We start from the raw sequence: 25,052 nt of genomic DNA on the forward strand, positions 1-25,052 counted from the left end.
ATATGTGATATCCCGGTTCATGGAGCGAAGGGGCGTTGCAGGGCCGAAGCTATAGTAAAACCACCACTGCAACCAGCCAGTATACCACAGGCCGTTAATGGCCTTCACTGGGAAGGCATCGCGATACCGCAGCCGTATCTGGAAGTTGACACTCCAAAGCTAAGGGGCCTCTTCGTCCCCTCAACCTTGATCAACTTCGGCTGGTAGCTGGTGAAGTGGAGGGCGGCGAAGAAATCCACCCTCCCTTCACAGCCCTCCACTCGCATGGCCCACTCAAAGGTGGCCAGGCGGGCAATGGCGTTGGCATGGAGCTGCGGAAGCTCCACGTAGAACTGGCAGAGCACCTCTTCAAGCAACAGCACCGAGGGAAAACCCAGGCCTGCCTCGAAGAAGGCTTCAAACACCACGACCTCATGGGCCAGGGGCTTCGGGACCTCCTCACCCAGCAAAGGCCAAGCGACAGCTCGGGAGGGAATCTTCCCCTCCCTAACCATCCTGTCGAGCTCCTTATCACCAATGATAGACGCACCCAGCGCAATGGTTTGCTGGGAGTGGCTTTTGCTGGCACGCTGGAGCTTCACTCCTGGTGGTGGCCCCATCAGCAACAGGAAAGCTAGCACCACCTGAGAGTCCGCTGCCACGGCTACTCTGGCCTTTTCCCCCATCGCCCGAGTTTCAGCTTCACTCGGGGTACTCAAGCCAGCTATACGAACCGCAAGAGGATGGCAAAAGGTGCTGGATTACAAGAGAAAGAAGATTAGGGATCAAAGGATAACTCGCACAAAGAAAAAGGCACCGAAGACAAAGGCAGATGAGAATGAGGAGTTGGTGAAAAGGTCGCTCTTGGTAATCCCCCTCCTGCTACAAATATGGAGCAACTTGCCCCCTCCAAGCGGTGGGCGCACGCGCCATCCGTTTGCCTGCCGGGCCGAAATCATGGGGGAGCAAAACCGACTCCCTTGACCCCCCAACAACAAGACGACATGCGTCCCACGCCCCGCCTGATAGGGCAGGACTACACCTCTAACTAGGGTGCATTCAATGCCCCCTGTCGCCAACGTCATCCAACATGACGTTCTGTCACCTAGGTCAAACCGTCTTGGACAAGCCAAGGATTCTTGAACCATGAGCCATCAACCACAAGCCAGGGACCGCCGGGGGCCCTGCTCCGAAGGAACCGCGGGCCTGACCACTCCATTGGCCGCCCTCGTGAGGGGCTACTGTTGGGGGTCGTTATCAAGGACCCCCGACGATCCCTTGGCTTAATCAGCTCAACCTCTCAAAGGCTCGGCCTCTCGATGCTTCTGCCTTCTGAAGCCCCAGCCTTCTGGAGCCCTACCTCCCAAAGCCTCGGCCTCTCAAAGCCTCCACCTTTCGAAGCCCCGGCCTTCCGGAGCCCTGCTCCCAAAGGCTCAGCCTCTCAAAGCCTCCACCTTCCGAAGCCACGGCCATCCGCAGCCCTGCCTCCCAAAGGCTCGGCCTCTCAAAGACTCCGGCTTCCAAAGCCCTGGCCTTCCGGAGCTCAGCGTCCCGAAGGCTCGGCCCCTAAGGTCTCGGCCTCCCGATGCCTCGGCCTTCTGAAGTCCCGCCTCCCGGAGGCTCTACCTCCCAAGGCCTCAGCCTCTCGCTGCCCTGGCCGGCATCCTGGAGGTTACTAGGTGAGAAATTGGGCCTCAGGAAAGATCTGCCAAAAGGGAAGCACCGATCGTACTTTGGCTGCTAGGTGGTGACCGGCATTAAATACTTAGGCTAGTGGACACCGATCTAACACCCCGTTATTATGGTGCCTGCCTTGACACCCCTGACAGTGCAGCGCAGGGCCATAGTTGGCGATTGGGTCGCCCCCTTCAGGGGGCAGGCACCACGATAATTATCGCGGTGGATATTTATCTCCCCGAAAGAGTAGAAGGTAGTTATCCAGGATAAGGCCTAGTAATTCGGTCAGATCCTGGATATTTGTACATTATGGTAACTTGAACGCCAAGCTACGCACGGCTCTATAAATAGGAGGCCAACAGAGGCCAAGAAACAATTTTGGAAGCTCGACTTCTTCAAAATCAAGGCCATGTTTAGATTCATAGTTTGCTGCCTTGTTCTCAAGTAGGGCGCGTTCAGCAGTCCCCTCAACACCGTCACACGCTCCTGAGGTAAGCAAATCTATAAGTGTGTAGGGTCCAGCCAAGAGCTCTTCTTTGATTGCCTCTATAGGCCGATTGACCGGGATTGTATGCCATCGATGTAAGGGAATGGGCCACATCATGAAGGATTGCCCAAGTCAGCGAGCATACATTGCAACAGAGGATGGTGGATATGTAAGTGCTAATGATGTTGAGGATGAATATGCTCTTGCAGCAAACCTTGCAGGTAAAGAGGACAAACTCGAGACGGATATCAATCATGAGAAAGAATTGAGTGCAGCTGCTACGGAGAATTATAGGACACTCATTGTGCAGCAAATGTTAAGTACTCAAATGGAGCAAGCGGGACAGTTACAATGCCATAACATAGTCAAGGACTTTCGTGTTCGAGTCATTATTGATGGAGGAAGCTGCAACAATTTGGTAAGTTCAGATTTGATTAAGAAACTTTCCTTACCGACATGAACACATCCTCATCCATACCACATTCAGTGGTTCAACAATAGCGGTAAGATGAAGATAATGCAAACAGCTAGGGTGCATTTTTCTATTGGTTCATACCACGATTAGTCGAGTCGACCATCTACTTGAGTTCGACCACAAGTCGCTCCGACCACCCACTCGAGGTACCGACCAGATATTCTGACCACCCACTCAGGGTGCCAACTAGTCACTCTGACCACCTAGTCAAAATTGCCCACCTTCTCGAATCTAACCATCCTTTCGGGTTCGACCACCTAGCCGGATTCAGCTACCAACTCGTTTTTACCTCCACAACCTAGTCGGAGTCTATCTGTTTCTGGCTCCTCTCGTACATCCTACGGACTCATCATATTGAGCATTGTCCAACAAAGTTTGAGTACCACTCGATAGCCCAAACAGAGGTAGCTAAAGTTCAGAGAGAGAGAGTTTTTATTACCTTTATACCCCTGCTCTTTAGAAAAAGTTTTTGACCCACATACCTCACTGGTCTTAGAAAAGCCAGTAGAAGAGTTTTTGAGTTTGTGTCACATTCGCAAAAAAAGAGTTAGGCAAGCCACTAGTGAATTTAAAAAGTTTGCAATCATCTGGTGGAATAGGGTATGTATCAACAGATTAGCTCCTACTACTTGGAATGCTTTAACGGTTGCTATGCATAACAGATTTGTTCCATCCTCTTTTAAACGTGATTTGCGTAAGAAATTGCAGAACTTAAACTAAGGTGATAGATCCGTAGAAGAATATTACCAGGAGCTACAAATTAGTATGTTGTGTAGTGATATTATTGAGGATGAAGAGGCTGCAATGACACATTTTTATGGAGGGTTAAGGTGTGAAATTCATGATATAGTTGATTACAAAGAATACAATAGTGTGCCTAGATTGTTTCAACTTGCATGTCTAGCAGAAAAAGAATTCCAGGGACGACAACAGAGGCCAAAGAGCAATTTTGGAAGCACGACCACTTCAAAATCAACATCAGGACAAGTCGAAATAGCCAAACATTCAGCTACATGGTCTGCTGCCCCCTTCTCGAGTAGGCGCGTTCAATAGTACCTTCGACACCATCGCACGCTTCCAAGGTAAGCAAATCCATAAGTGTGCAGGGTCCAGCCGAGAGCTATTCTTCGATTGCTTCTACATGCCAATCGACCGGGATTGTATGCAACAGATGCAAGGGAATGGGCAACGTCATGAAGGATTGGTCAAGTCAGCGAGCGTACATTGTAATAGAAGACGGTGGATATGTAAGTGCTAGTGATGTCGATGATGAATATGAAATTGTAGCTAACCATGCAGGAGATGTGGACGAACATGAGACGGATATCGACAATGAGGAAGAATTGAGTGCAGCTGGTACGGAGAATTATAGGACACTCATTGTGCAGCAAGTGTTAAGTACTTAAATGGAGCAAGCGGAACAGCTATAACACCACAATTTGTTTTAGATGGTGCTCATAGTCAAGGATTATTGTGTTTGAGTCATTATTGATGGAGGAAACTGCAAAAACTTAGTATGTTCAGATATGATAAAGAAGCTTGTCTTGCCAATAAGAAACCATCCTCACCCGTATCATATTCAATGGTTCAATAACAGTGGTAAGTTGAAGGTAATGCAAAAAGCTAGGGTGCATTTTTCTATTGGCTCATACCACGATTATGCTGATTTCGATATAGTTCCCATGTAAGCATGCTCTCTTTTGTTAGGACGACCATGAGAGTTTGATACTGATGCAACATATTATGGTAGAAGTAATAAGTACACTCTTATGCATAAAGGAAAGAAAATAACTTTTCTATCGTTAACCCCTGCTGAAATTATGAAATGTAAACAAGAGATAGCTGAAAATAAGAGAAAAGAGTTTGAGAATGAATCTGAAAATCAGCAAGTAGTAGAAAAAAAGTTTCCACCCAAAAAGGAGAAAGCAACAACAACTTCTATGTCCGATGAAATTAGACTAAAAGGGTGTGTTATGCTTGCTACTAAATCTGACTTTGCTGAAATTTATGATAATGAGCTGCCATACTAGCTTTGATATGCAAAGATGCTTTAATTTCACTCGATGATATATCTAGCTCTTTGCCTCCTACTGTTACTAACTTTCTGCAAGAGTTTGTGGATGCATTTCCAGCAGATGTACCCCCAAGATTACCACATATTCGAGGGATTGAATATCAAATTTATTTGATTCCGGGAGCAATTTTGTCAAATCGTGCTGCATATAGGAACAACCCAGAAGAGACTAAGGAAATTCAGCGACAAGTCCAAGACCTGTTGGACCATGGGTAAGAAGTTTTCATGGTCTTACAGGTTTCTATCGACGATTTATGCGGGATTTCAGCACCATTGCTGCTCCATTAATGAGTTGACAAAAAAAAGGAGTAGTTTTCAAATGGGGACCTGCACAAAGCCAAGTCTCGCTTAAATCCGCATGGTTTTTATGTGCCTCTTCCTGTTCCTAGTGCACCATGGGAAGATATTTCTATGAATTTTATTTTAGGACTGCCTAGGACAATGAAGGGGAGGGATAGCATATTTGTAGTTGTCGATAGATTTTCTAAAATGGCGTATTTTATACCTTGTCAGAAGAGCGATGATGGTACAAACATAGCTGATTTGTTTTTCAGGGAAATCATTCGCCTACATGGAGTGCCTAATACTATCATCCCGGATCATGACATAAAGTTTTTGAGTCACTTTTAGAGATCACTTTGGAATAAATTGGGGACAGAGCTGCTATTTTCTACTATGTGTCATCCCCAAACTGATAGTCAAATAGAGGTCGTCAACCACACATTATTGACCATGTTACGAGCAGTTCTAAAGAAGAAATTGAGGATATGGGAAGAGTGTTTACCACATATTGAATTTGCCTACAACAGGTCGGTACACTCCACCACCAAGGTAAGTCCATTCCAGGTAGTGTATGGATTTAATCCCCATGCTCCTATTGATTTACTACCTTTGCCTACTTTTGCAAGACTTAATTTAGATGCTAAGAAACATGCTGACATTCTTAAGTTGCATGAAACAACTAAAAAGAACATAGAGAGCATGATTGAAAAGTATAGGATTGCTGGAAGTAAAGGTAGGAAGGAAATAAAATTTGAACTGGGTGATTTAGTTTGCTTGCATTTGAGGAAGGATAGGTTTCCAGAACTAAGAAAGTCAAAGTTGATGTCTAGAGCTAATGGACCATTTAAGATAATTGAAAAAATCAATGACAATACATACAAATTGGACTTACATGTAGATTTTGGGGTTAGTCCCACGTTTAACATTTCATATTTGAAGCCATATTTGTGAGAAGAAGATGAGCTTGAGTCAAGGATGACTCCAATTCAAGAGGGGGAGGATGATGAGCCCATGGCTCCTTTGGATACGATCAATACCTCCAATAATCCTCAAATCATATAAGGTCCAATTACAAGAGCATGTGCATAACAATTAGTCCACTAGGTGAACTCGTCCCTTACTGTTCATACTTCCTTGGATGGATTAGTACTAAATTATTATGATGTTTTATTGCTTAGGAACGTGGGAGAAGGAGCACAACCTTACCAGGATGTCACCCCTCGAAGGCCAAGTCTACTCAGACTCGAGGCTGAGCTCTAGTTGTGGTCGTGGTCGAGGTCATGGTCAAGTCCCAAGATAGCACGTTAGTAAAACGGGCGTAACTCTCTCATATGAAGTCCGTTTTAGGCAATCTAGGCTTTCTGGAAAGCTTACAATGAGCCCTTTCCAACGGATATGAGCTTGACCAAATATTCCTTATAGTTTAGTTAGAGTCAAAGAAATAATGTGCTACACCACCGTATCGGACCCTGTTGGGTCTTGTAATCGTGTCGGAGTCGGAGTACAAGTTGTGTACGCCTCTTTCCATGGCTCCACAACCCTAGGTCCACCTCCTCATGTCCCCCCTATATATACACAATAGCTGTCGTAGTTTAGGCTCGAGTTTAGCTTAGATTATTCTGTTTTATATAGTTTTGCCGTTTATCAGTTTGTTGAACTCCAACTCGAGTACTTCATTGATAATAAGTAATATTTAGATTGCATCTACCTGTTTTTGCTTGTGTTTTCAATTCGCTTGTAGGAAAAGCCTTCTTGACGAGGTCAACCACGTCTTGGTACAATTGATAACCACAACGTTTTGGTGTATTGGTTGCGAGGGTTCTCGATCTGTTCTGTTCGAAGCCTTTGGATCATCAACATCAAAGCTCCACCAATCAACTTATCATATTACCTTTTGGAAGATCGGGCAAATGCGCATCAAGCCCCCTTTTTCCCTTTTCTCCCCATCTGCTCCACCGTCATCGCCCATTTCACCTCTGCCGCCACCCTGCTATTGCCACCTCTTCCCCGCGAGCAGCTGAGGAGCACCAGAAGCCTGCCGTTTTCCCCGTGCCACCCTTCCTCATCCAGAATCCTAAAGGGAGTATGTGCGAGCTGGAGACCGAGGAGATGCTGCCACTACATGCTTCTCGCCACCGGGCGTTGTCCTCTCACTTGCCGTCTCTGAGCTTGGTGAGCTTCCTCATCCCCTCCTACTCTCCTATCTAGCGTGTCATTGCCAGTTTGCCCCACCTTCATGTCGTGACATTCGACCACGAGTTCGTTCCCTGCCGCTGCGTTAAGCTCACAACCGGTCCTTGCCTTGCCCCTAGTTGAGCCGTCCTTCATGACGTGGTTCTTCCTACGAGCTGTAGCCATAGGTTGCTAGTGCCCTATGTGAATAGAACATAGCCGCTGCCCAGCTTCTGCTTTGCCGCCTTGACCAGCTCCGGCCGCCTCCTGCTGTCGATGAGCCCTCAAATGAATCCCCATAGAGCGTAGATATCTGGCATGTGTTTCTCGTCCTAAGCCCTAGTGAGAACCCAACTCTGGTGTGCTCTTTAGGGTGAGTCCACATGGCTAGCCTCTGGCCTGCTAGCGTGGCTAAGCCGTGGTGGGCTAGCCTGCTGGCTAGCCCAGTAAGTCGAGGTCGTCCCCCTATGGGCTGGCTGTGAGGACCCTGACCTTGGGTTACCCTCTGTCTCATGTATCAGCCCCTGGATCAAGTAGCTGGTATGCACAGAATTCAATATAATTATATCAAATACATAATTTGTATAAAATAATTACTTGAAAGGGGCAAAAGATGGTCTCATGGAAGTATCCACAACTGACCAGCTAGGCAAAAGAGCCTACAGTGGAAGAAGAGAAACAAATCGGAACAATCCAGTGCCATAGGCAACTCAGGTGCAGACACGACCTTAGACTTCTTCTTTTTAACTTCATCTAGCTTGAGGTTGATCTCGATCTCAACAATCTAAAAGCAACAAGACTAGTATGGAAGGTACTCAACTAGTCCTATACTACTTCAAGGTGTTGATAGATGCATAAGGGATGACTTATGGATAAGGCTTTACGATTTTAGTTTTAAGCGTAAAGCAGTTTATACAGGTATCTAGTATATATTCTCTACTGATAGCTTTGAAATAGTTTAAACAAAGTGACAAGATATATCTGGGGGTTTTCGATCCTGGGAGGGGCTATACCTCACTCCGCAGTCCCTGTCATTGTGTCTGGTGTACCTCTAATACTACACAGCTCCTGGTGGATTGAGCCAACAACCTCATGACACGGGCATCTAGTTCACACACTCATCCATTAAAGATACAAACACCCCCTGAGTCTAATCGCTACGGTCATTGCTTTTGCATGTCCATGTCTGTAGGCATGACTATTCAAATAGATTAACACTACTCTACAGAGATTGTACACTATACCCACGAGATATGCTTAGCCTCTTCTGTTGCAAGCGGGGGAAAACGAATCATACCGAGACACTTCAATCACCTTCCCTTGCCAGACAACTACTTTGAAACACGTCAAGTACCAGAGGCCTCATATCCGATGCTAGATCACAGGCTTTTGCTAGTCCTGCAAGACCAAAGCAGAGGGCTATATAGCCACTCTCATCCTCGTTGCACAACGTCCTCCTAGTAGAATGTCCAGCTTAGTCGGGAGGAAGAAAAGTCAACTCCTAGGACATATGGTTGCAATGTGGTTGATTAGCATAATTGGCAATGAATACCACCAGGTAACTCAAGCCCCTAAGAGCATACTCAGTGAAAGGCTACTATACCTGCCCGCGCCAAAATAGTTTTCACCCATTTTACACACCACCCGCCGTATCCTGCACTATATAAAGAATTCCACATTCACAAAAGATTCATGGTGTATGAGTTGAAAGGATTAAATAGTGAAGCGGCATCTACGAACAGATGTAATCCACTAGCAACATCTCCAAAGAGGATGTATTCCACCCTAAGCATTCTAGATATCACAACGTCATCCGACATTAATATAGACAACGATAGGTAAATCCTAGGGTGATATGTATTCTGGATAAGACATTTAAGGCATGGTAATTAATTGATAGGATGTAACTACTGCAAGTAGTTGAAATAGCACAATACATAGCACATGTGATAATAAGTCATGCTTTAAGTTCATCAATTTAGATTAGGTTCAAAATGATCAAGGATATAGGACTTGCCTTGATGAAAGCCAATTCACGATTGGTCTTGTCGTTTGATTCTCCTGAGTCCGTCATCATCGGGACTTGCCTTCGGTTCCTTCCTTGCATCTTGGCTTAGATTCTTGGCTTCGAGCCTACGTAGATTAATGAAGAAAAGTGCATGATGAGTAAGCAACGGAACACCAAAATGAAACCAAAGGAACACCAAAGTGAAGAAAAACAACTAGAAAAACGACGAAAGATAACCTAGTAAAAAAGACGATCGGCAACTTTTAGCTATGTGAAACTGACAAAAGGAGCCTAGAGGGAATATCTAGCGAATCTAGGTCAAGTTTTCACCTAGTTGTTTTATCGACTTAAGAAAAAACCTAAACAAGTCATTGTTAGATAGGTGAGCGTCTATTAGCTTAACTGCTAGAAGCGATAGTTAGGGTTCCTACGTGTATCGATATCTATATGTACGTGTGATACTTACGTCTATATGCATGTGAGCATGTATACATATACACATAAGTATACCGCTAGGTGTTTAAAACTATTTGCGCTTAAGCGCCAAGATTAATTATTCTAATCTATAGCACTAATTCATGGTTATCTAGTGATTATTCCTGATTACCTAGTGTTACTTAATTGCCACTCTAAGTAAGCTATATTTTATTGCTATGGTTAATGCATTTATGTAATTAATTAACTACGTTAAATTACTGCATTAATCTAATTAATTAATTAACTATGTTAAATTACTGCATTAGTCTAATAAATTAAATTATTCTATTATATTCTAATGATTGGTATTTATTTTATCTACCAGCTACACTGGTTAATTTATTACATTAATTATACTAAGATTACTTTATAGCCTAAGCATGAAATAACAATCTATTCTAACATTAATTAAAAGCAAACCTTTAGTTATTCTAAAAGCTATCCTTTATTTAACAAAAATGATTAATCCAAACATAAGCTAGGTTAACACATGCAACTATGCTATGATTTATCCTAGACATAATTATTGAATTAACTAAACTCAACTTTATTTACTAATGGACAAAAGTATATTTCTAGTTAAACGCTGTGACACAAAATACATACCGGATGAGAAAATTAAGCAAGCTTCAAAATTTACAAGATTTGGTAGGGACGAAGATTATGATTTTAGAGTAATATCGGTGAAGGAATCACCAAAATTAGAGATAAAATGAAGAAGACATGACCATCCGAAGATTTTCCAGAAAGGAAATCCTGGAAAAAGAAGAATGGCACTATTCTTGTGGAATCGATCCATGGGATTTGTGGACCGGTGTGAGCTGTGAGAGGACTACACCATGGACCAAGGTTGTGAGGTGTGAGAGGAGTGCACCGTAGACCAAGTTTGTGGACCATGGATCGATGGACCAGTGGGCTTGTGTGGGAGGTCCACTATGGACCAGGCCGGTGGACCGGTGGCTTGCCCGGCTACTGGGCCCACCCATCGGTGTTTGGCCAAAGAGATAAGGCCAGTCAGGCTTTTGCTAGTGCGTGTGGCTCATGGATGGAGAGGGAGCGAAGGACCATAGGGAGAGAGGCAGGGGCCGGAGGGGATGGAGGTGGCCGGAAGGAGGAGACAGCACAGAAGGTAGGGCGGGTCGAGCTTGCCAATGGCGGACTTCGGCCAGGTGGCTTCTCAGTCGAGCACGGTGCCCGTGGGTGGGGCCGACTGGTTAGGCCAGCTGAGCGGCGGAGAACATGGTGGCGAAAGAGCTTAGCGGCAGCGAAGAAAGGGCAAGGCGGCGGCATGGTGGAGCGTAGGTTGAGCGACATACGGGACCGCAGTGCAATGTGGTAAGACTATGTGCTCTATTATGATCTTGTCAATTGGTATCATTTATCGTTTGCCACCTGCTTTGGTTGTATTGTCATCAATCACCAAAAAGGGGGAGATTATAACGAAAATTGCCCTATTAGACTATGTTTGTGATTTTGGTGATGAATAACAACATAGTCAATGGGACTAACATGTTTGTCAAGAATATATGTTAGTAGGTCTCATCGGTGCAATACATGAAGAAGCCACCGCAGTCGGGGCTAAGTTTTGCTGAAAATGAGAAGTCCCAAGAGATTAGCCTCATCGGATAGTCCGGTGCTCAGCGTGTTGCACTCACCAGAGCATTTCCTACATAGAAGGTTGTAGCTGTTAAAAACTGAAGAGCAACCCACTGGATGGTCCGGTGATTGGCTTTTGCGCACTGGACGATCACACCGTAGCATTTCTACTAGAGAAGTTGTAGTTATTGAACCAGATGGATGAATTAACCGTGTTGTCCTGCAATCACATTGATAGTTACACCAGAGCATTTCGAGGGAAAAGAAGAGAAGATCCTACTAACTAGATAGTCCAGTGATGAGGAAGAACAACACACCGGAGCATTTCTTGCAGAGGCATTTCCGAGTGCTGAAGGATGAAGAACAGCAGACCAGATAGTCTGGTGATCATATTGTGTACACCGGAGCAATTCTTGCAGAGAAGATGTCAACTATTGAAGTTTGAAGCTCAACCCACCGGATGTTCCAGTGTTAAGAAGAAGAGCACCGGAGGCTTTCACCAGAGTGTTTTCCACAAAGAAGAAGCGGCGTGGTCTGGCTCAAGACAACTCACTGGATAGTCCAGTGATGTAGTTGAAGAATACACCAGAGTATCCGTTGTTCAAGATGACTTTGAGTCTAATCCAATGGCTAGTTTCTAATTAAGTACTCACCGGATTGTCCGGTCCTTGTACTACTATTCTCACCGGACAATCCAGTGTTAATAGTTTTTCTGAGCCGTTGGGAAAATAGCCAGTTGACCGGTTTGAGGCTATAAATGCCCCTCAACTCAGTCATTTGAAGTGGGGGCATGGTGTTGGAGTCCAGAGAATCCCATATACACTTGAGAAAATATCTAACCCACCAAAGTGCTTAAAGTGGTCATCCAAGGCGATTAAACACAATATTAGTGAGTGATTAGTTCTTATAGGCCTAGAGAGAGTGTTGCTAGGTGATTGCTACCTAGAGAGTTGATCAAGAAGTGATCCAACCATGTACCGAGAGGTACGCCGGCACCTTGGAGTCTTGGTGACTCACCAGCAACTTGTTGACCCTCCGACTTGGTGTGGAGCGGTGGTAAGACGCGTGTACGGGGACACAGAGACCCTTGCCTTGGTGGCTCAAGCTCTGAAGTGATCATGGTGGTAAGGGACCGGATGAGAGGTTTGTGGTGAGGCCTTGCCTTGGTGGCTTGGTGGCTCATCCGGGTTGAGACCTTGTCTTTGTGACTTGTTGGCTCAATAGCCGTGACTGGGTGCTGATCGGGCGGATATCCTTGGTGGAGCTCCAACATGGACTAAGGGTGACATTCATGATATCGATACCACAGGAAAAAAATTCTTGTGCCAAGTTTTCTCTCTCTACCTTTTTTACATTTCCACATTTACTTACTCGCAATTTTCCTTCTTAGATAGGTTGCAAGTTCTTTGATCAGTAGAGTAGACACACTAGATAAATTTAGAGCACATTTAGATACAAATTGATATAGATTTATCGTGTGTTGTTTTTGGAGCCGAATAGTTTTTAAGTGTCCTAATTCACCCCCCTCTTAGGACGTCACGATCCTCACAATTGGTATCAGAGCCGGGGCTCACACATTTCATAATGACACATCATTCAAGTAGCATTTGAGACCCTATCTCATTTGGATCCGTTAGCCTTCACCACATAGTGAGTTGTGACGTCCGGTGTTAGGATGGATATCTATAGTGCTCCACTTTTTGATAGCACAAATTTCCCCCGTTAGAAAATTCTAATGTCTTGTTATTTGCAAGCCAAAGGTCTAGATTTTTGGAGGATCACCGAGGAAGGGATGAGACCTCGCATCACCAACAAGGAGATGCAATTAGATGCATTGGCAAAGAGTATCCTTTTATCATCTTTCAATGTTGATGTACTTAATCGTGTTTATTCTCTCACCAACGCACATGATATTTGTACTATTCTCATTGAAATACATGAAGGCACAAAGGATGTGCGCGATGAGAAATATCATGTGCTTGTGACTAAGCTCAATGGCATCAAGCAACTACCCCATGAAAGTGGTAGAGACATGTACTCATGTTTGAATATTCTTGTCAATGAGATCAATAGGTTAGGTTTGACGCCAATTGAAGATGATCAAGTGATGAGAAGAATACTTCAAGCTCTTCTTCTAAAGTACAAGTTGATAGTCTCCATCATCAACGACAACAATGACATCAGGAAGATGACTCCAATTCAAATGCTCAACAAGATCACCGCCCATGAGATGACAATAAACATGGAGGTGAAAGCTCCTACCTCATCCAACACCAAGAATCTTGCCCTCATAGGTAAGCAAGCTCAATGCTCACACATAAAGGCAAAGATGAGTAGGCAAGAGCAAGAGTCAAGATCAAACAAAGATGATGGTGATTGAGATCAAGAGAGCGATGAAGAGAATGATCAAAGCACATCAAGTGATGAAGAAATTGATTCCAAGATGGCCAAGCTCTTCCCAAAGATAGAGAAGAATATGAAGAGGATCAATGGCAAGATTGATCATCCTATCTCCATTGAAGATTTGGTTAACACAATTGATCATATCAAGAAGGAGAAAAACACCAAGAACAAGAGGGAGATGGGGGAAGAGCCAAGGCATTTGCAAGCATAGGAGGATGGGTGAGCGACGATGAAAGCTTCACCATCCTCCCTTTCAAGAAGAGCTCTTCCTCAAGGTCATTATCATGCAAGTCGACACGCAAGCTATCTCAGAAGTGACTTATGGCCAAAGGTATGGATAGCAATATATGTGATGATGAATCCGATGAGGATTCTCCCTCCTATGATGAACTCCTTCATTTGATAAATGAGCAACAAAGGGCTCTTACGAAATAATCAAAAGAGCTTAAGAAATACAATGCACTTAATGACATTCATGCTACCTTTGTTTCTAATTATGAACAATTATTGAGCAAATTCAATTTGCTAAACAAGGAGCATGATGAGCTTAAGGTTAAATTTTAGTGCATTGAATCTCAAACTAAGGTCCCTTTGAAGCAATCCACCTCTCTATTTAATTTCAAGCCTAAGTTAGATGCTTATACTTCTTGCAATGATTTAATTGATATATCATGCTCACCCCTTTGCAATGAGAGATGCATTAAGAATATTTTTGTAGAACCATCTAATGACCTCATTGCGCAAGAAAATAATAAGTGCAAGAAGGACTTGGCAAGACTAAAGGGCAAGAATCATATCCAACCTCCTTAAGATAATCATTCAACCATGGTGAACAAGTTTGCGGAGGGGTCCACCATGACATGCTTAGAGTGCCACCAAGAAGGTCACAAGTCTTTCCAATACAAGCAAGTCAAGAAGGAGACCAAGGAGAAGAAGAAGACAACGAACATCTCCAACAAGAGCTCCAACCTCTACACCAAGCCCAACTACAAGGTCAAGACCAAGAGCAACCACTAGAAGCTCAAGAAGAAGGAAAATGGCAAGGTGTTTGCACACATGATTGGGAGAAAGTATCGGAGGTGGAACCAACCCATTTGGGTGCCCAAGGAAGTCGTCACCAACATGAAGGGACCCCAATCGGTTTGGGTTCCAAAGACGACTTGAAGTCCAAAGCGGCTATGGGGATTTGGAGGCTTGGCTTACAAAATGAAGTGAAGATTCAAGAAAAGAAGCCAAGTATACAAGATGGGCACATTGATGAAGATTATGATCATCACATATCAAAATCCCCATCCAAAGGTAAAGAAAAGTAAGTGTAGCTAGATTCTTGTTCATGTATTTTATTTTGCTTCTAGCTCATTTGCCTTGTCTAGGATTGCATATTCTTATTTCAATCTAGTGCAATGCCTAGTGTAGGTTTTCATATGGTAGGTTGCTTGTGTTTATCTCTAACCCATGAACAACCTTCATGGTTTATTATTTTAGATCCCTTACATGGCACTAGTTTTACATTTGGTATCTTTTATGTGCCATGATCCAATCTATAGGATAAATCCCCATTGTTATCAATAACAAGTGTATATGTCTCGCAAGTATTCAATACTTGTATGCACACATTCAGAGGGAGTATATCCTATAGGTTGTGATTTTGAGACTAGCATGTATTGCAAGTTATATCTTTTATAGTTTCATGGAGCAATCTACAAGTCTCTGGAGGTATGCAATGCATAAAGGCTTCAATTGGTATCATTCTCAAATCATTATGTTCATTTAAGCTAGTTCAATGCATAATATAGCTTAAACTTCCTATCTTGACATATTGTCTAGTTGTGCATATGTTTCTTTCTTATCATGTGTATGAACACATATAGGGGGAGTTTAGACTATATTATGCGAGTTTTCATGAATTGTGATCTATGTTCTTTTCATTTCAATTAGTATCATTACAATTGGTATTATTTTTATTGGATCATGATTTATGAAGCTCTCTCCCATTTGCTCTAATGTTTTTCCTTGAGTTCAACATGTGCTTATAACCATTTTGGGAGATTGTTGACAAAGGAGGAGAATTTTGACGATCAAAGCAAGATGAACAATGTGGGGGAGATTGTAGCAACAAGCAAGATGCCTAGGAATGCTGAAGTTGAAAAAGGGGGCGAAGAAGAAGATGCTAGAAACAACATAAGGTGCCTAGATTAACAAAAGAGAAGCTCTTGCATAGGTCGATCAAGGGAGATAGTGGCATTGGACAAAGGGGGAGCCACAACAAAAGGGGACTATACGGTAAGAACATGCATCCAAGAAATGTGGTAAGACTTTGTGCTCTTTTATGATCTTGTCAATTGGTATCATTTATCATTTTCCACTTGCTTTGGTTGTGTTGTCATCAATTACCAAAAAGGGGAAGATTTTATGAAAATAGCCCTATTAGGCCATGATTGTGATTTTGGTGATTAATGACAACATAGTCAATGAGACTAACATGTTTGTCATGAATATATATTCGTAGGTCTCATGGATGCAATACATGAAGAAGCCACCATAGGCGCGACAAAGTTTGATTGAATTGGAGATGTCCTAGGAGATTTGCCTCACCAGACGGTTTGATGCAAAGGAGTTTGCACTCACCGGAGCATTATGTCCAGAGGCTGTTAGCCTCATCGGATAGTCCGGTGCTCAGCGTGTTGCACTCACTAGAGCATTTCCTGCAAAGAAGCCTGTAGTTATTAAAGATTGAAGAGCAACCCACCGCATGGTCCAGTGATTTTCTTGTGCGCACCGGAGGATCACACCGAAGCATTTCTACCAAAGAAGTTGCAGACGTTGAAGCAAATGGATGAAATGACCGTATAGTCTGGTGATTACAGAGATAGTTACATCGGAGCATTTCCAGGGAAAAAAGAGAAGATCCTACTGCCGGATAGTCCGGTGATGAGGAAGAACAACACACCGGAGAATTTCTTGCAGAGGCGTTTCCGAGTGCTGAAGGATGAAGAACAACGGATCAGATAGTCTGATGATCATATTGTGTACACCAAAGCCCTATCACTGGAACAATTCTTGAGAAGATGTGAGCTGTTGAAGTTTAAAGCTCAACCCACCAGATGTTCCAGTGATGTAGTTGAAGAATACATCGGAGTATCTGATGTTCAGGATGACTTTGAGTGGAATCCAATGGCTAGTTTCTAATGAAGTACTCATCGGATTGTCCAGTGTTGTACTACTATTCTCACCGGACAATCCGGTGTTGACAACTTTTTTGAGCTGTTGGAAAAACGACTAGATGATTGGTTTGAAGATATAAATACCCCTCTACTCAGTCATTTGAAGTGGGGGCATGTTGCTGGAGTTCAGAGAATCCCATATACACTTGAGAAAACATCCAAGCCACCAAAGTTCTTAAAGTGATCATCCAAGGTGATTAAGCAAAAGATTAGTAGGTGATTAGTGCTTATCGGCCTAGAGAGAGTGTTTCTAGGTGATTACTACCTAGCGAGTGGATCAAGAAGTGATCCAATCGTGTACCGAGAGGTACACCAGCACCTTGGAGTCTTGGTGACTCACCGGTAACTTGTTGACACTCCAACTCGGTGTGGAGCGGCGGCAAGACACGTGTATGGGGATGCGGAGACCCTTGGCTTGGTGGCTCAAGCTCCGAAGTTATAACGGCAGCAGGAGACCGAAAGAGATGTTTGCGGTGAGGACTTGCCTTGGTGGCTTGGTGCCTCATCCGGGTTGAGACCTTGTCTTTGTGACTTGGTGGTTCAATAGCCGTGACCGGGTGACGACTGGGAGCATATCCTTGGTAGAACTCCAACATGGACTAGGGGTAGCATTCATGCCATCAATACCACGGGAAAAAAATTCTTGTGCCAAGTTTTCTCTCTCTACCTTATTTACATTTCCACATTTACTTACTTGCAATTTAACTTCTTAGATAGGTTGCACATACTTTGATCAGTAGAGTAGACATACTAGATAAACTTAGAGCATATTTAGCTAGAAATTGATATAGGTTTATCTTGTGTTATTTTCGGAACCGAATAGTTTCTAAGTGTCCTAATTCACCCCATGTTAGGACGTCACCGATCCTCACAGCAATCTCAGCCGAATGGCTGGAGGTGTGGGATGGTGCGGCTGCAGGAGGAAGAGGGGAGCCAGAGAGGGTGATCGGACGGTGTGAGAGGAGATGGCTGGCCCAGCTCAACCTGGGTAGCATGCAAGCGGGCCTGCAGTTGGCCAGCTGAGCGGCGCGGCGCGGTGATAGTGGCCAGGACGACATGCATGCTAGCGGGACAACAACATGCGCACAGCAGAGAGAAGTAGAGCATTGCAGGGATGCGCAGGAGGCCACAGGACTGTTGGTTTGGCGGCGCAGCCTGAGCACAGAACACGATGGCACGGCATGGTGCGTAGTCGAGCTGCAGCGCGGTGATGAACAGAGGCGGGGGCAAGAAGGGGGCAGTGGAAGGGGAGAACAACGCTTACCAAGGATGGACATCAATGGCACACATGATGACAGAGTGCAAGGTGATAGGTGCACGGCTGCGCACACGGAGGTTGTGCTGGCAGTTGCTTGCGCATGGCGACAGTGCATAGTGCACGACTGAGCTGCTGGTGTGCATAAAGGGGTGTGAAGAGGAGCATTGGGTGGCACTGGTGCTGCTGCTGTGTATGCCAAGCTGTGGATGCTTGTGTGTTTGGTTGTGTATGTGTAGGTGAAGGAGATAAGAAAAATGGGATGGACTCGCCAGTGCCAGGACATCTGTGCTATTGTATGCATGGCGTGGGGAGGTTGGTTTTTGCAAGCGGAGTGAAGAGAGAGGAACAGAGGAGAAGAAGATGTGATGCGCGTTTGCTCGATCTTCCGAAGGTAATATGATAAGTTGATTAGTGGAGTTTCGATGTTGATGATCCAAAGGATCCGATCAGAATAGATCAATAACTTTCGCAACCAGTACACCACTACTCTGTGGTTATCAACCGTGCCAAGACATGGTTGACCTCGCCAAGAAGGCTTTTTCTGCAAGCGAGTCGAGAACACAAGCAAGAACAGGTAGATGCAATCTGAATATTGCTAATTACCAATGAAGCACTTGAGTTTGGGGTTCAACAAACCGATAAATGGTGAAACTGTATTAAACAGAATAATCTAAGCTAAACCCAAGCCTAAACTACGATGGCTACTGTGTATATATAGGGTGGCATGAGGAGGTCGAACTAGGTTGTGCAACCGTGGAGAGAGGTGTGCACAACCTGGACTCTGACTCTGACACGATTACAAAACCCAGCAAGGTTCAAAACGGTGATGCATCAACTTATTCCTTCGACTCTGACTAAACCATAAGGAATATTTGGTTGAGCTCATATCCATTGGAAAGGGCTCGTTGTAAGCTTTCCAGAATGTCCAATATTGCCTAAAACGGACTTTGTATGAGAGAGTTATGTCTGTTTTACTGACGTGCTGTCCTGGAACTCGACTTTGACCATGACCACGACTTTGACCACGACCACGAGTAGAGCTCAGCCTTAAGTCTGAGTAGACTTGGTCTTCAAGGAGTAACATCCGAGTAAGGTTGTGGTGTTTCTCCCACGTTAATTTGTAATAAAACATCACAATAATTTAATAGTAATCCATCCAAGGAAACATGAATAGCAAAGAACGAGTTCACCAGGTGGTCTAATTATCGTGCATGTGCTCTTGTAATTGGATCTTGTATGATTTGAGGATTATTGGTGGTATTGATCATATCTGAAGGAGCCATGGGCTCATCATCCTCCCTCTCTTGAATTGGAGTCGTCCTCGACTCAAGCTCATCTTCTTCTCCCAAATATGGCTTGAAATCTAGAATGTTAAATGTAGGACTAACCCCAAAATCTGCAGGTAGGTCCATTTTGTATGCATTATCATTGATTTTCTCAATTATCTTAAATGGTCCATCAGCTCTAGACATCAACTTTGATTTTCTTAGTTCTGGAAACCTATCCTTCCTCAAATGCAACCAAACTAAATCACCCGGTTCAAATTTTATTTCCTTCCTACCTTTACTTCCAGCAATCTTATACTTTTCAGTCATGCTCTATATATTCTTTTTAGTTGTGTCATGCAACTTAAGAATAAACTCAGCACGCTTCTTAGTATCTAAATTAAGTCTTTGAGAAGTAGGCAAAGGTAGTAAATCAATAGGAGCACGAGGATTAAATTTATACACTACCTGAAACAGACTTACCTTGGTGGTGGAGTGTACCAACCTATTATAAGCAAATTCAATATGTGGTAAACACTCTTCCCACATCTTAAAATTCTTCTTTAGAACTACCCGCAACATGGTCGATAATGTGCTGTTGACTACCTCTGTTTGACCATCAGTTTGGGGATGACATATAGTAGAAAATAGCAGCATTGTCCCCAATTTATTCCAAAGTGATCTCCAAAAGTGACTCAAAAATTTTGTGTCACGATCCGAGATGATAGTATTCGGCACTCCATATAGTCGAATGATTTCCCTGAAAAACAAATCAGCTATGTTTGTAGCATCATCGCTTTTGTGACAAGGTATAACATGTGCCATTTTAGAGAATCGATCCACAACTACAAATATGATATCCCCCCCCCCTCATTTTCTTAGGCAATCCTAAAATAAAATCCATAGAAATATCCTCCTAAGGTACACTAGGAACAGCCATGTGGATTTAAGCGAGACTTAGCTTTATTGCAAGTGGTGCGATGCGACACGTAGCGCTCGACATCACATCTCATCTTTTGCCAAAAGAAATAAGCAGCCAGTACATCTTCAGTCGTCTTTGCTCCAAAATGTGTCATCAATCCTCCTCCATGCGCCTCCTACAACAACAAAAGAAGAACGGAGCTAGCTAGAATGCATAACTTGTTAGCACGATAGAGCAATCTGTCATTCTACACATATTTATTCCATGCTTTTCCTTTCTTATGTTTTATGACATATGAAAATGTCTCGATAAATTCTATCCATTTAGCATGTCGTTTATTCATTTTAGCTTGACTTCTAATATGTTTTAGCGATTCATGATTCAGAATGTATAACAAATTCTTTGGGCCATAGATAATGTTGCCAAGTTTTAAGAACACGAACTAAAGTATACAATTCTTTATCATAAGCGGAATAATTCAGACTTAGCCCACTTAATTTCTCACTAAAATAAGCAACAGGTTTACCTTCTTGAATTAGCACACCTCCAATTCCAATCCCACTAGCATCACATTCTAGTTCAAAGGTCTTACCAAAATCAGGGAGTTGGAGCAATGCATGGGTAAGTTTCTCTTTCAACAGCTTGAATGCTTTTTCTTGTGCAGGTCCCCATTTGAAAATTACTCCTTTCTTTGTCAACTCGTTTAATGGAGCAGCAATGGTGCTGAAATCCCGCACAAATCATCGAAAGAAACCCGCAAGACCATGAAAGCTTCTTTCTTGAGTACAATCTCAGGGGTGGGCCAACTCTTTATGGCTTCGATTTTTGCTTCATCCACCTCTATTCGTTCTGGAGTAACAACATAGCTAAGAAAAAGAAACTCGATCCGTGCAAAAGGTGCACTTTTCGAGGTTGCTGAACAAACGTTCATCTCTCAAAGTATTAAAAATAGCACATAAATGATCAAAGTGGTGTTCTTGTGACTTGCTATAAATCAAGATATCATCAAAATAAACCACCACAAATCTTCTAATGAAACCACGTAAAACTTCATTCATCAATCGCATGAAAGTACTAGATGCATTAGTTAACCCAAAAGGCATTACTAACTATTCATACAAACCAAACTTAGTTTTAAATGTAGTCTTCCATTCATCTCCAAGTTTCATTCTACTCTGGTCGTATCCGCTTCGCAAGTCAACTTTAGTGAAAATTATAGAACCACTCAATTCATCAAGCATGTCATCTAACCTAGGGATAAGGTGACGATATCTGATAGTAATATTATTGATGCCTCTACAATCAAGACACATAAGCCAACTACCATCTTTCTTAGGAACCAAAAGAACGGGAATAGCACAAGGGCAAAGACTTTCTCGTACATACCCGTGGTCCAAAAGGTCTTGGACTTGTCGCTGAATTTCCTTATTCTCTTCCGGATTGATCCTATATGCAGCACGGTTTGGCAAAGCTGTTCCCGGAATCAAATCAATTTGATGCTCAATCCCTCGAATAGGTGGTAATCCCAGGGGTACCTCAGCTGGAAATACATCCACAAACTCCTTCTAAAGGTTAGCAACAACATGAGGCAAAGAGGTAGATATATCCTCAAGTGAAACTAAATCATCTTTGTATATCAAAGCATAGCATGGTAGCTCATTATCAAAAATTTCAGCAAGGTCAGATTTAGTGGCAAGCATAACACACCCTTTCAGTTTAATTTCATTAGACTTAGAAGTTGTTGTTGCTTTCTCCTTTTTGAGTGGAAGAACTTTTTTCGCTACTTGCTGATTTTCATATTCATTCTCAAGCTCTTTTCTCTTATTTTCAGCTATCACTTGTTCACATTTCACAATTTTAACAGAGGTTAAAGGTAGAAAAGTTATTTTCTTTCCTTTATGCATAAGAGTGTACTTATTACTTCTACCATGATGTGTTGCATCAGTACCAAACTCCCATGGTCATCCTAGCAAAAGAGAGCATACTTGCATGGAACTACATCGAAATCAGCACACTCATGGTATGAACCAATAGAAAAATGCACCTCTGTTTGCATTACCTTCACCTTACCGCTATTGTTGAACTATTGAATGTGGTATGGATGACGATGTATTCATATCGGTAAGGAAAGTTTCTTGATCAAATCTGAACTTACTAAATTATTACAGCTTCCTCCATCAATAATGACTCGAACATGAAAGTCCTTGACTTTGAGGAACATCTGAAATAGATTATGGCGTTGTAACTGTTCCGCTTGCTCCATTTGAGTACTTAACATTTGCTGCACAATGAGTGTCCTATAATTCTCCGTAGCAGCTGCACTCAATTCTTCCTCATGATTATTATCCATCTCGAGTTCATGCTCTTTACCTGCAAGGTTAGCTGCAAGAGCATATTCATCCTCAACATCATTAGCACTTACATATCCACCATCCTCTGTTGCAATGTATGCTCGCTGACTTGGGCAATCCTTCATGATGTGGCCCATTCCCTTGCATCGGTGGCATACAATCCCGGTCAATCGGCCTATAGAGGCAACCAAAGAAGAGCTCTTGGTTGGACCCTACACACTTACAGATTTGCTTACCTCAGGAGTGTGTGACGGTGTTGAGGGTACTGCTGAATGCGCCCTACTTGAGAAGGGGGCAGTAGACCGTGAAGCTAAATGTGGGGTGTTTTATCCTGACCTGGCATTGATTTTGAAGAAGTCGAGCTTCCAAAATTGTTCCTCGGCCTCTGTTGCTATCCCTGCAATTCTTTTTCTGCCAAACACGAAAGTTGGAACAATCTAGGAACACTATCATATTCTTTGTAATCAACTGTGTCCTGAATTTCATGCCTTAACCCTCCATAAAAGTGTGCCATTGTAGCCTCTTCATCCTCAATAATATCACAACGCAATATACTAATTTGTAACTCCTAATAAGATTCTTCTACGGATCTATCACCTTGGTTTAAGCGCTGCAATTTCTTACACAAATCACATTTAAAAGAGGGTGGAACAAATCTGTTACGCATAGCAACCTTTAAAGCATTTCATGTCGTAGGCACTAATCCATCGATGCAAACTCTATTCCACCAGGTGATTGCAAAATCTTTAAATTCACTAGTGGCTTGCCTAACTCTATGCACTTCAGGAATCAAATGAGCATTAAACTTCTGTTTGACCGTCATCTCCTAATCTAAATACTTTTTAGCATCATAAGCACCCATAAAAGATAGTATAGTAAATTTAAATTTAGCAAATGGATCATCATTAATACGTGGGTTATGTTGCTGAAAATCATTACCTCTCATACCTTGATGGCTGAAGTTCAATCAATGCCATTGTCGTGCATCACAGGCTTCACGTTCTTGCCTCAAAATTTCTTCATCCACAACGGACTCCTCTTGTTCATGAGCTGCAACATGAGGATCCAATCGACCATTGTTCGGTGGCAAATTAACCAATCGATCAAAGCGTGTATTGAGTATTGCAATGCTTTCATTGAGTCATTGCAATGCGGTATTGGTTTCCGCAAGCTTCTTGTCAATGTCATCACTAATAGTTTGCTGACGATCATCCAACAACATGGTGAGTTCTTCTCTCAAAACACACTCTTTCGCGTTCGATGTTTCATCTACCATGGTTAGTAGTAGACAGAAGATAACAAAAGATATTATCCCTATCGACTACTTGGTGGTGGAGGTGGAGTCACACTCTCAAGCATCTTACCACACTCTTGCAAGTGTTCTTAACATACACAGTCGTTGGCACAACTAGTGGCTGGTTCATGATACCGTATTGTGTGCGAGTGAGGTAGTTGCAAGGGGAGAAACCGTTCTAATCGAGAGAAGGTGTAGCTTGGATAGAAAATATTTAGTAGCAAGGAATAGCAATAATTGAAATCAGTTTAGCAAAGCTGAATAAAAGTCTACAATACTCGTCACAGTTGCTGGCCCGAACACGTTCCTAGAACTAGCTCAAGCAAGCCGAAAACTGTAACAGACACCAGCACAATGGAACAAAATTCGTAATGCAAACTGATTCCTTTATTTTTAATTCTCTCTCTTTTTTGGCACTCTTTTCTTCTTCTCTTTTTTTTCTTTGCTTCTTGCTTTCTTTTCTTTTCTTTCTTTTTTTTGCGAATGTGACATAAACTCAAAACTCTTCTACTGTCTTTTCTAAGACCAGTGAGGTATGTGGGTCACAAATTTTTTTTTTGAGAGTAGGGGTATAAAGGTAATAAAAAGACACTGACTAAGTGGTGGGTCTCCCTCTAAACCCTGGCTACCTCTGTTTTGGCTATGATGGTCAGATCCAAGAATGTGGACGGCTCTGACTAAGTGATCGGATCCGAGAAGGTCGACGGAGTTACTGGTCGGACAATGAGTGGATGGTCGGAGTGACTGGTCGGACCCCGAGTGGTTGGTCGGAGTGACTTGTGGGTGGTCGGAGTGATTGGTCGGGACCTCGAGTGAGTGGTCAGAGTGAGTGGTAGGGACCTGAGGGGTGGTCAGAGTGACTGGTCGAAGTGAGTGGTCAGGACCCGAGGGGTGGTCGGAGTGACTGGTCGGGACCCTGAGTGGGACACAAACTCGGCTATAGCAAACTAGGCAAGTCGAGTAACTCGACAACTAAATTAGCAAAGACTCGACGCTAGAAACTAGAACACGATGACTCGACCAGCAACAAGGCACCGACAATGGACTCAAACTCAACAACGCAAAAAATGAAAACAAAATTGTGAAAGGCACAAAGTGGTTTGGACAA

This window comes from Phragmites australis, chromosome 11, assembly GCF_958298935.1.
Source record: "Phragmites australis chromosome 11, lpPhrAust1.1, whole genome shotgun sequence".
In the NCBI taxonomy this organism is placed as follows: domain Eukaryota; kingdom Viridiplantae; phylum Streptophyta; class Magnoliopsida; order Poales; family Poaceae; genus Phragmites; species Phragmites australis.